Raw genomic sequence first — 11,234 nt, forward strand, 5'->3', positions numbered from 1 at the left:
ATATGGAGGTCGATGGGGTGGTAGGCGAGGACCAGTAGGGTTCTGTTTGGAGGTGACGGACATGACGACGGATGCTCCTATCAGCGTTCTGAAAAGACCACTCCCTCCGTGACTCCCTCGTCAGGTCCACACCCCCCACCAACCCAAGCTCCACTCCTGCCACCTTCCCCTGCAACTGCAAGAAATGCAAAACTTGCACCCACACCTCACCCCTTACTTCCCTCCAAGGCCCCAAGGGATCCTTCCATATCCACCACAAATTCACCTGTACCTCTATCTCCACACACATCATTTACAGCATCTGCTGTACTCGATGTGGCCTCCTCTATATTGAGGATACAGGCTGCCTACTTGTGGAACGTTTCAGAGAACACCTGTGGGACACCCGGACCAACCAATCCTACCACCCCGTGGCTCAACACTTCAACTCCCCCTCCCACTCCACCAAAGACATGCAGGTCCTTGGACTCCTCCATCGCCAGACCATAGCAACATGACAGCTGGAGGAAGAGCACCTCATCTTCCACCTAGGAACCCTCCAACCACAAGGGATGAACTAGATTTCTCCAGTTTCCTCATTTCCCCTCCCCCCACCTTGTCTCAGTCCCAACCTTCGAACTCAGCACCACCTTCCTAACCTGCAATCTTCTTTGTGATCTCTCCGCCCCCAACCCCACTCTGGCCTATCACCCTCACCTTAACCTCCTTCCACCTATCGCATTTCCAACGCCCCTCCCCAAGTCCCTCCTCCCTACCTTTTATCTTAGCCTGCTGGACACACTTTCCTCATTCCTGAAGAAGGGCTCATGCCCAAAACATCGATTCTCCTACTCCTTGGATGCTGCCTGACCTGCTGCGCTTTTCCAGCAACACATTTTCAGCTCTGATCTCCAGCGTCTGCAGTCCTCACTTTCTCCTATGTAAGTTGGAAGCCTATGAGGTCTCAGACTCCAAATTAGAGTTGGGTACATTATCAGAGAGCTCTAGATGCTAGGTAACTGCCCATTAGAAGTTAAAACTGTTCATGCCATTATTGCGGGACTTGGAATCTCTTCTGGTGTAGAAGTGACCTGTAAATTGGAGGTATAGTGGACAGTGAGGAAGGTTATCTCAGATTACAATGGGATCTTGATCAGATGGGCCAATGGGTTGAGGAGTGGCAGATCGAGTTTAATTCAGATAAATGCGAGGTGCTGCATTTTGGGAAAGCAACTCTTAGCAGGACTTATACATTTATTGGTAAGGTCCTAGGGAGTGTTGCTGAACAAAGAGACCTTGGTGTGCAGGTTAATAGCTCCTTGAAAGTGGAGTAGCAGGTAGATAGGATAGTGAAGAAGGCATTTAGTATGCTATCCTTTATTGGTCAGAGTATTGAGTATAGGAATTGGGAGGTTGTGTTGTGGCTGTACAGGACATTGGTTAGGCCACTTTTGGAATATTGCATGCAATTCTGGTCTCCTTCCTGTTAGAAGGATTTGGCGGGATACAGGCCAAGTCCTGGCAGATTAGGTTGGTATATCTGATCGGCATGGACGAAGTGGACCGAAGGTTCTGTTTCCGTGCTGTACATCTCTATGACATCTATTATGTCCCACAATCCATTTTTGTTAAGATATGTCAGACTTCAACTATCTGGAGATCAGAAATTCCAAGCCAGTAATTTAAAAATTTCAGCTGTAGTTGAGTTTTTCAGCCATAGGGTGGTGGTCTTTTGCCAGTTTTAATGTTTAAATTAAAAATGCTATGAAAGCAATGTTGCATTATGTGGTATAATTAACAGCTGATTATTCTGAAAGTAATTTCTGAAGAACTTTGCAGATCAACAATGGCACCTAGGTTTGTTTAATAAAGTCTTTTGAGGTGCATTAATCTTGGTTCTGTTTAGGAAATAGATGAATAAATCACTCTGTCCCTTTAATCCTCTTCACTATTAAATGAAATAGAGGCTGTACTTACAACCATATTCTGTTGATCACTGACTTAAGAACTTGAAATATAGTATACAACTTTACGAAGAAAATGTTTTACATTACAATATTTGAATTGCTTGTGTGTGACATTTGCTTTAGTATCATTAATAGGCTATTCAGTGAATGTTTTCCAAAAATTGCATTCCAAGTCGACAATGTGCCAATCAAACATATCACTTGCCAATTGTTAAGCAGGCACTGGCAAACCTCCCAGAAACAGGTTGCTATCCAATTTTCCTCATAGCTAGTGGTTATGTAAAAGAACAGTAAAGTGTAAAAGAATAGTTATAATATAATAAGTAGGTACAAAATATTGTTTAAAAATGCATAGAAAATATATGAATTCATTTAGTAAATTAATACAATTTAATGCAAACATCATCTTTTTGACACCGTAGCTCCATTACTGATTATTCCTTTTTAAATGAACTGCAGAATAGGGTTCCCAAAGTCTAACTGGGCATATTCTGGCTAATTGGTAAAAACAATGACTGCAGATGCTGGAAACCAGATTTTGGATTAGTGGTGCTGGAAGAGCACAGCAGTTCAGGCAGCATCCGGGGAGCAGCAAAATCGACGTTTCGGGCAAAAGCCCTTCATCAGGAATAAAGGCAGTGAGCCTGAAGCGTGGAGAGATAAGCTCGAGGAGGGTGGGGGTGGGGAGAAAGTAGCATAGAGTACAATAAGTGAGTGGGGGAGGGGATGAAGGTGATAGGTCAGGGAGGAGGGTGGAGTGGATAGGTGGAAAAGAAGATAGGCAGGTAGGACAAGTCATGGGGACAGTGCTGAGCTGGAAGTTTGGAACTAGGGTGAGGTGGGGGAAGGGAAAATGAGAAAACTATTGAAGTCCACATTGATGCCCTGGGGTTGAAGTGTTCCAAGGCGGAAGATGAGGCGTTCTTCCTCCAGGCGTCTGGTGGTGAGGGAGCAGCGGTGAAGGAGGCCCAGGACATCCATGTCCTCGGCAGAGTGGGAGGGGGAGTTGAAATGTTGGGCCACAGGACAGTGAGGTTGATTGGTGCGGGTGTCCTGGAGATGTTCCCTAAAGCGCTCTGCTAGGAGGCGCCCAGTCTCCCCAATGTCGAGGAGACCGCATCGGGAGCAACAGATGCAATAAATGATATTAGTGGATGTGCAGGTAAAGCTTTGATGGATGTGGAAGGCTCCTTTAGGGTCTTGGATGGAGGTGAGTGAGGAGGTGTGGCCGCAGGTTTTGCAATTCCTGCGGTGGCAGGGGAAGGTACCAGGATGGGAGGGTGGGTTGTAGTGGAGCGTGGACCTGGCCAGGTAGTCACGGAGGCATTGGTCTTTGCGGAATGCGGAAAGGGATGGGAAGGGAAATATATCCCTGGTGGTGGGGTCTTTTTGGAGGTAGCGGAAATGTTGGCGGATGATTTGGTTTATGCGAAGGTTGGTCGGGTGGAAGGTGAGTACCAGGGCATTCTGTCCTTGTTACGGTTGGAGGGGAGGGGTCTGAGGATGAAGATGCGGGATGTGGACGAGATGCATAGGAGGGCATCTTTAACCATGTGGGAAGCGAAATTGTGGTGTCTAAAGGAGGCCATCTGGTATGTTCTGTGGTGGAACTGGTCCTCCTGGGAGCAGATACAGCGGAGGCGGAGGAATTGGAAATACGGGATGGCATTTTTGCAAGAGATAGGGTGGGAAGAGGTGTAATCCAGGTAGCTGTGGGAATCGGTGGGTTTGTAAAAAATGTCAGTGTCAAGTCAGTCATCATTATTGGAGATGGAGAGGTCCAGAAGGTGAGGGAGATGTCAGAGATGGTCCAGGTAAATTTAAGATCAGGGTGGAATGTGTTGGTGAAGTTGATGAATTGCTCAACCTCCTCACGGGTGCATGAAGTGGCGCCAATGCAGTCATCAATGTAGCGGAGGAAGAAGTGGGGAGTGGTGCTGGTGTAATTACGGAAGATCGACTGTTCTATGTAGCCAACAAAGAGACAGACATAGCTGGAGCCCATATGTGTGCCCATGGCTACCCCTTTAGTCTGGAGGAAGTGGGAGGATTCGAAGGACAGGGTGAGGACCAGTTTGGCCACACGAATGAGAGTGTTGGTGGAAGGGTACTGTTGGGGACGTCGGGAGAGGAAAAAATGGAGGGCTTGGAGGCCTTGGTCATGGCAGATGGAGGTGTAGATGGATTGGATATCCATGGTGAAAATGAGGCGTTGGGGGCCAGGGAAATGGAAATCTTGGAGGAGGTGGAGGGCGTGGGTGGTGTCTCAAACCTATGTGGGGAGTTCCTGGACTAGAGGGGATAGGACAATGTCGAGGTAGGTAGAGATGAGTTCAGTGGGGCAGGAGCATGCTGAGACAATGGGTCGGCCAGGGTGGTCAGGCTTGTGGATCTTGGGAAGGAGGTAGAACCGGGCAGTACAGGGTTCCCGGACTGTGAGGTTGGAAGCTGTGGGTGGGAGATCTCCTGAGGTGATGAGGTTCTGTATGGTCTGAGAGATGATGGTTTGGTGATGGGGGGGTGGGGTCATGGTTGAGGGGGCAGTAGGAAGAGGTGTCCTCGAGTTGGCATTTGGCTTCAGCAGTGTAGAGGTCAGTGCGCCAGAGTATCACTGCGCCCCCTTTATCTGCTGGCTTGATGGTGAGATTGGGATTGGAGCAGAGGGATTGGAGGGCTGCACGTTGTGAGGGTGAGAGGTTAGAGTGGGGGAGGGGGGTAGACAGATTGAGGCAGTTAATGCCCCAGCGGTAGTTGGAAATGAAGAGGTCGAGGGCAGATAATAGGCCAGCGCGAGGTGTCCAGGTGGATGTAATGTGCTGGAGGTGGCCATGACCTCCCACTTCAACTGCCCCTTCCTGATACTGCTATTTCTTTGGCGAACATGTCAATCATCACATAGAAGGACAAATGAATAAAACTTGTGACTGATACTGATCTCGTTTGTCTTAAATACTTCAAAATGGAGCTTCAACGTGACCACAGAATTCAATTCCGAGCCTTTTTTGAGTTCTGAACAAGTACTAACTTACTTGAAACGTCAGCTCTTTTTCTCAGCCAGGCTTCTCGGTTTTTTTAAATTTTAAATTTCCAACATTTGAATTATTTTTTTAATTTCAAAAATATACTTTATTCATAAAATATTCATAAAATATTTGATACACTGTACATTTGGTAATGCCATACATATGTCAACATTTACATACACAGCTCAGAATTTTCATTATTACATACAGATCTGTGCATTTCTCACTCACATATTGAGCTAAGGTGTCAGCAGAGCCCAAATGACTGCAGGGCCCCCTGATCTTCTTTAGACAGGCAGATGTTAAACGGTGGTCTTTCCCCACCACGCCTTGGCGGCAGCTGCCCCAAGCTTCAGCGCGTCCCTCAACACGTAGTCCTGGACCTTGGAATGTGCCAGTCTGCAACACTCAGTCGGGGTCAACTCCTTCAGCTGGAAGATCAACAGGTTTCGGACCACCCAGAGAGCGTCCTTCACCGAGTTGATGATCCTCCAGGCACAGTTGATGTTCGTCTCGGTGTGCGTCCCGGGGAACAGGCCGTAGAGCACGGAGTCCCGCGTCACAGCGCTGCTCGGGACGAACCTCGACAAATACCACTGCATTCCTCTCCAGACTTCCTCTGCATAGGCACATTCCAGAAGGAGGTGTGTGACAGTCTCTTCCCCCCCGCAGCCGCTTCAAGGGCAGCGTGCGGTGCGGCTGAGAGTCCGGGCGTGCATAAATGATCTCACAGGTAGAGCCCTTCTCACCACCAGCCAAGCCATGTCTTGGTGCTTGTTGGAAAGTTCTGGCGATGAGGCATTCTGCCAAATTGCTTTGACAGTCTGCTCAGGGAACCACTCGACAGGATCCACCCTCTCCTTTTCCCGAAGGGTCTCAAGGATGCTACGTGCTGACCACTTCCTGATGGACTTGTGGTCAAAGGTGTTTTTCTTCAAAAATTTCTCCACGAAGGACAGGTGGTACGGGACGGTCCAACTACTCGGAGCGTTCCGCGGCAGCGAGGCCAGGCCCATCCTTCGCAACACCGGGGACAGGTAGAACCTCAGTACGTAGTGACACTTGGTGTTTGCGTACCGGGGATCCACGCACAGCTTGATGCAGCCACACACAAAGTTGGCCATCAGGGTGAGGGTGACATTGGGTGTATTTTTTCCCCCGTTTCCCAGATCTTTGTACAGCGAGTCCCTTCGGACCCGGTCCATCTTTGAACTCCATATGAACTGGAAGATGGCCCGGGTGACTGCAGCGGTGCAGGTTCTGGGAATAGGCCAGACCTGTGCCACGTACAACAGCAATGACAGTGCCTCACACCTGATGACCAGGTTTTTTCCCGTGATGGAGAGCGACCGTAGCCTCCATCTGCCCAGTTTCTGCCTCACTTTACTGATACGCTCCTCCCAAGACCTGGCGCACGCCCCAGCCCCCCCGAACCAAATACCCAGCACCTTCAGGTGGTCGGTCCTGACAGTGAAGGGGATCGAGGATTGGTCGGCCCAGTTCCCGAAGAGCATGGCCTCGCTCTTGCCTCGGTTTACCTTGGCCCCCGAGGCCCGTTCGAACTGGTCACAAATGCACATTAGTCTGCGCACGGACAGCGGATCCGAGCAGAAAACGGCGACGTCATCCATGTACAGGGAGGCCTTAACCTGCAGGCCCCCGCTGCCCGGAATAGTCACCCCTCTCAGGCTCGCATCCTTCCTGATGGACTCGGCAAATGGCTCTATGCAGCACACAAACAAGGCAGGAGAGAGAGGGCAGCCCTGCCTGACTCCAGATCTGACTGGGAAGCTATCTGATTCCCACCCATTGATTGAGACTGCACTGACGATGTTGGTGTAGAGCAGTCTGATCCAATTGCAGATTCCCTCCCCAAAGCCCATTTTGGAGAGAACATTTCTCATATACCTGTGCCGGCACAGCAGAGGTTTGGTCGGGGTGAATCACCGACCCCAGAGCAGACCTGACCCGGTTGGCGATTACCTTTGACAGGATTTTGTAATCCGCATTCAACAGTGTGATCGGTCTCCAACTTTTGAGTTCCTCCCTCTCCCCCTTCCGCTTGTAGATGAGGGTGATGATGCCTTTCCTCATGGATTCGCTCATGGTACCCGCCTGAAGCATACTGACATACACCTCCAGCAGGTCCTGGCCAATCAAGTCCCACAGAGCGGAATAGAGCTCGATCGGTAAGCCGTCGCTTCCGGGAGTTTTATTCTTTTCGAAGGACTCGAGGGCCTTGGTCAGCTCGTCCAGAGATAGCGGCTGGTCCAGCCTCTCGCGTGTTCTGTCGTCTAAAACCTCCGTGATGGACGACAGGAACGACTGGGAGGCCGCGCTGTCGGTCGGCTTCGCGTCATACAGACTGGCATAGAAGGATTTACTGATCCTCATGACGTCGGCCTGAGATGACGTTATCGAGCCGTCTTCTTCCTTCAGGCTGCTGAGCACACAGCTCTCTTTGTGCACCTTCTGGAAGAAGAAACGTGAGCACGTCTCGTCCTGCTCCACCGAGCGGACCCTGGACCGGAAGATTATCTTGGAAGCCTCCGAGGAAAAGAGCGAGGCTTGCTGGCCCTTCACCTCCTTGAGGTCCTCCGTGACAACATTTGAATTATCCATTTGAATTATTTAGCTTGCCATCCTAAGTTTTAACTTGTGAAAGTGTTTGGTCACCCGAGATCACATTGAACTATTTTACAGTCATGCTAAAACCATTTCCCACCCTGCTTGTCTGGGAAGATTGCAAGTTTTGATCGCAATCTTGTGTCCAGTAAGCTGACTCCATCTGCATTTAGGAGCTCAGCACCCCCTCACAGTGTTGTCAGAGATGAGAAGATTCTCATCCACGCATTTAGCCTCACGTCGCCTGGCCTTTGATTGAAGATTATTTCTGCCTTAACTGAACATAACGTGTTTTGTTTTTGTCCTAATTCGCCCACAGGACATGAAGTGCTGGAGCTGCACCTTTGCCCTCTCTGAGTGAGGTGGGCCACCACCTTGTGACACCACTGCACACTCCGGGGTTGGGGGGGGGGGGGTGGGGGTGACGCGGAAGACAACCCGCCGGCAGTTACCATAGCGACGTTTGTTTGGGTTTCCTGACAAAAACATGTTCCAAGCGTGAGCCGAGGTGCTGCCTCCTGCAAAGTTCAGCTGCAAAGGGGTGAGTGTGAATTGCTCCCGCTGAGGAATGATGAGGGTTTTGCGGCAGAGGGGAATGCAGCGTGTGGCTGGGAAGGGGGGAGAGACCAGGAGAGGAGTGGGAATCCACATGGTAACCCGCTTCAGCCTGGCAGCTCCTTTGTAAAAGGGTGATCAGGACACAGCCCCACAGGCCGAGCCCTCCCGCAGGGTTGGACTTGCTCGCATCATGATACAGCCCGATAGTACATTCAAATAGGGGAAAAACGCCAGGAGAGAACTCAGGTAATCACAACTGAGCACTTACATTTCTTTTCGATCATATTCTGATTACCATTTTCTGAGGCATACTACCCTCCAATACTGCCCTCTACATTCCCCAACAATGTCTTAGTATCAGGCGTTGTCTCAAACTAAATTACAATTCTGTTCCTATGACTGTCTCTTGCTGGTTCCCTGTTTAGTTTTTATTATGTCCTGTTGTCTTCCCTTCCATTACTTTCGTTTCTTTATTTGTCATAATTTCTCGTTGTAATATCTGAATCACGCTGACCCCCTCTTTTGAGTTTTCCATAACATGAGTTGCTGGGGGAAAGCTCAGCAGGTCAGGCAGCACTTGTGGACAGAAAGTGAAGTTAAGCAGAGTAGGGTCCCCATCGCTCCTCTGAGGTTCCTATTGTATTCATCCAGATCTAGACCCAGATTCGTGACTGTACTGGGAAAGTGCTATCATGGCGTAATAGCTCAGAGTAGGGGGCACTTAAAGATTCTGAAGAGCCTGATGGAGACTTGACAAACAACAGTTACAAATGGTAAGCAGAACTGAGGTATGTGGAGTTGCGAGGAAAAAGGACCCTTCAGTTGTGAGGGGTTGGGAAGCCTGGTGAGGCAGTCTTAAGCTGCGGGCAAGGACACAGTTGAGATTGTAGGCTGGAGTTGTCTGCAAATCCTTCTAGTTGCTAACGTTGAATTTCACATCAAGTTACATATTTCAGTTCAGTTGATTGCATTCTCCTTTTGTTTTATATTAATTTATTCACGAGAAGCCACTTGATCTGAGTTTAATACATTTACTTATGAGAAGCAGTTGAACACATTTAATGTATTCACTTGCTTTGACCTCGTTTAATTGGTTAGTACCTGTACCTTAAAACCATGTGTATTGTAGAAGGAGAAAGTGTAGCTGGAGATCAGAGCTGAAAATATGTTGCTGGAAAAGCGCAGCAGGTCAGGCAGCATCCAAAGAACAGGAGAATCGACGTTTCGGGCATGAGCTTTTCTTCAGGAATGAGGAAAGTGTGTCCAGCAGGCTAAGATAAAAGGTAGGGAGGAGGGACTTGGGGGAGGGGCGTTGGAAATGCGATAGGTGGAAGGAGGTTAAGGTGAGGGTGATAGGCCGGAGTGGGGTGGGGGTGGAGAGATCAGGAAGAAGATTGCAGGTTAGGAAGGCGGTGTTGAGTTTGAGGGATTTGACAAGGTGGGTGGAGGGGAAATTAGGAAAGTGGAGAAATCTGAGTTCATCCCTGTGGTTGGAGGGTTCGTAGGCGGGAGATGAGGCGCTCCTCCTCCAGCCGTCTTGTTGCTATGGTCCAAGGACTTGCATGTCCTTGATGGAGTGGGAGGGGGAGTTCCTGAAGAAGAGCTCATTCCTGAAGAAGAGCTCATGCCCAAAACATCGATTCTCCTGCTCTTTGGATACTGCCAGACCTGCTGCGCTTTTCCAGCAACACATTTTCAGTATTGTAGAAGGATCCTATTTTAACAATCCTCTATCACATTTCGTTGGTATACAATGGGAGCGCGACAGAAGAAATTCAGATGTTCAAAAAATTAGTTAAACGTGAATGTTTCACACTGCCACCTGTAGCACGGTAATGACTAATACAGATGAGAATGTAAAATAAAATCAGTCTTTTCTACAGCTAACTGATTACCTTTCAGAGTCGAACTACTGACAGGTTGTGATTCTGTTATTTTTAATTTATCTTTACAATTACTCTCCCCTTTCCAAACTGCAAAAGTTCAATATTGAATTGAGTAATATACCAAAATAGTCACCTGTAAGCTAAAACGACGAACAAATGTTGGAGTTATAGAGTCATAGAGATGTACAGCATGGAAACAGACCCTTCGGTCCAACCTGTCCATGCCGACCAGATATCCCAACCCAATCTAGTCCCACCTGCCAGCACCCGGCCCATATCTCTCCAAACCCCACCTATTCATATACCCATCCACATGCCTCTTAAAATGTTGCAATTGTACCAGCCTCCACCACATCCTCTGGCAGCTCATTCCGTACATGTACCACCCTCTGCATGAAAAAGTTGCCCCTTAGGTCTCTTTTATATCTTTCCCCTCTCACCCTAAACCTATGCCCTCTAGTTCCCCCGACCTCAGAGAAAAGACTTTGTCTATTTATCCTCTCCATGCCCCTCATAACTTTGTAAACCTCTATAAGGTCACCCTTCAGCCTCCGATGCTCCAGAGTAAACAGCCCCAGCCTGTTCAGCCTCTCCCTATAGCTCAAATCCTCCAACCCTGGCAACATCCTTGGAAATCTTTTCTGAACCCTTTCAAGTTTCATAACATCTTTTTGATAGGAAGAAGACCAGAATTGCACGCAATAATCCAATAGTAGCCTAACCAATGTCCTGTACGGCTGCAACATGACCTCCCAACTCCTGTACTCAATATTCTGACCAATAAAGGATAGCATACCAAACGCCTTCTTCACTATCCTAGCTACCTGCGACTTCATTTTCAAAGAGCTATGAATCTGCACTCCAAGGTCTCTTTGTTCAGCAACACTCCCTAGGATCATACCATTAAATGTATAAGTCCTGATAAGTTTTGCTTTCCCAAAATGCAGCACCTCGCATTTATCTGAATTAAACTCCATCTGCCATTTCTCAGCGCATTAGCCCATCTGGTCAAGATCCTGTTGTAATTTGAGGTAACCCTCTTCGCTGTCCACTACACCTCCAATTTTGGTGTCATCTGCAAACTTACTAACTGTACCTCTTATGCTCGCATCCAAATCATGTAAATGACAAAAGTAGAGGACCCAGCACTGATCCTTGTGGCATTCCACTGGTCACAGGCCTCTAGTCTGAAAAAC

Source organism: Hemiscyllium ocellatum, chromosome 15 (assembly GCF_020745735.1).
Source record: "Hemiscyllium ocellatum isolate sHemOce1 chromosome 15, sHemOce1.pat.X.cur, whole genome shotgun sequence".
Lineage (NCBI taxonomy): Eukaryota > Metazoa > Chordata > Chondrichthyes > Orectolobiformes > Hemiscylliidae > Hemiscyllium > Hemiscyllium ocellatum.